Below are 1,974 nucleotides of genomic sequence, written 5' to 3'. Positions count from 1 at the left end.
AGATAATACCCACTTGACCTGGCTTCAATGACTGGATGATCAGAGCTCAACTAGAAGAAGAAAGAAGAGGAAAAAAAGAGTAATCTGACACAATTTAATGAACTTGACCTACACTTATGGATGCAGTAGCTCAAAAGAGGGAACAAATCTTTACAACGAGGATTGTTCCCACCCCCTCCATACACAGAGTAGACAGTGATGGGCAACTTGGACATTGGCTACCCAAAGTGGGGGAACTACAAAGGCAAGAAGTGACTGGCTTACAAGCTTTCAAAAAGGAACCTAGATCCAGAGGGCGTGGAGGAAGGTAGAATCTTGACTGAGTACTATCCAATCTGTCTAGAGGGGGCTGATGAAATGAAATGCAGATAGTTCTCTTGTGATACAATAGTGAATAATTATTATCAGACTGATTGTGAGGTTTGGAAATGTAAAGGTAAACGTTTTGTAGCAAGGAGGGGAGTAATTAACTTGAGTGGAGGTCCCTGGGACCATCAAGGGAGAAGAACAGAGACCAGGACCCTACCCAGAGAAGCAGTGATGCCAGAGATGGAGGCAGAGACAATGACGTGGAGAGATGGAGCAGCTGGGGACTTTAGACACAGAGAGGGAGAGCAGCTGTATGTTGATGGCCAGGTGGGGGTGGGGGTGTGGGGGGGTGGAAGAGAGGCTTGCAGGGCATACCCTTTGTTGGTTGATGATGCATGGAGGGGATTGCAACCATGGCAATGAAATGATATACGACAGGATGAATGTAAAACTAACGTTCTCCCATGTAAACTATCACATAATTCACAAGAAAACAGTTTTTTAAAAAATCCTATTCAGTGTTGCTATAAGTCAGAACCAACTTGACACCATTTAGCAACAACAACAACATTTAGGATATCAATATTTATGTGTTTCATTTCATTTTTGACAACTTGTAGTTTTCCTAGATTTCATACTTCATACTGTTTCTCATTTTGTGTTGTACTCCATCAACAAATGAAGGTCCCAATAGTTTTATTCCATTCACGTCTTCATGGTCAGCTCCACTTTGAGGAGGCAGCTCTTTCCCAGTCATATTTTGAGTGCCTTCCAACATAAAGGACTCATCTTCCAGCACGATAACTGACAATATTTTGGTGTTATTCATATTGCTTCAATATTCAATGTTCTGATGCTGTCTGGCAATGTTCCACTATTTATAAGGTTTCCAGTGGCTAGATATTCATAAATAGTCTGCCTCTTCTTCTTCCAAGTAAATCTTAGTCTGGAAGCTCATCTGAAACCTGTCCACCATGGATGACCTTGATGGTATTTAAAATACCGGTGGCATAACTTCTAACATCACAGCAACATGCAAGTCACCACAGTATGACAAACTAACAGATTAGCGTTGGTCTTTGAGGCTAGGTTACTGTATACTGACAAAGATAGCACTCACAATCTAATCTTATCATCTTAACTTTTGCTACTAGATTGGTTCTCTGTCTAATAGAGAGAATACTTAGCAGAAGGTGATTAAAAATGGCTTAGACCCTGAGGCTAAACTGTCACTTCATGTTTACAATTTCCAACGCCTTCTGTTTGGAGTACAGAGACAGATGACATTACCAAGCATGCAAGGCCCTAAATCTCATCAGCTTTAATCTCAGGCAAAAGGCAGAGAGTGCATTGCCTAGTTTATCTCTCAGGGGCGGGAATGGCATGTGTGTTCTGCAGAAAAGTCCTACGCTTCCTCACACACAATTTTCTGACTTGGGAGAATCCAGTTCTGGCTCCAGCTACCAGTGTTGTTGTTGTTGTTGTGTGCCATGGAGTTGGTTCCAACTCATAGTGACCCTGTACAGGGTTTCTGAGGCTGTAAATCTTTACAGGAGCAGAAAGCCTCATCTTTCTCCTACGGAAGAGCTGGTAGTTTCACACTGCTGACTTCGCGGTTCGCAGCCCGATTCGTAACCACTACGCTACCAGAGCTCCTTCCCAACT

General features: G+C 42.7%; 1 pseudogene; it reads left to right on the top strand.

The window, feature by feature from the left end:
- The window catches only part of LOC102834925, a 144,377-nt pseudogene that overhangs the window by 16,784 nt on the left and 125,619 nt on the right, over nucleotides 1-1,974 (top strand).

Source organism: Chrysochloris asiatica, unplaced genomic scaffold (assembly GCF_000296735.1).
Source record: "Chrysochloris asiatica unplaced genomic scaffold, ChrAsi1.0 scaffold00316, whole genome shotgun sequence".
NCBI lineage: Eukaryota > Metazoa > Chordata > Mammalia > Afrosoricida > Chrysochloridae > Chrysochloris > Chrysochloris asiatica.
Note: the sequence above shows the minus strand (reverse complement) of the source record. Positions and strands in the feature narration are given on the sequence as shown.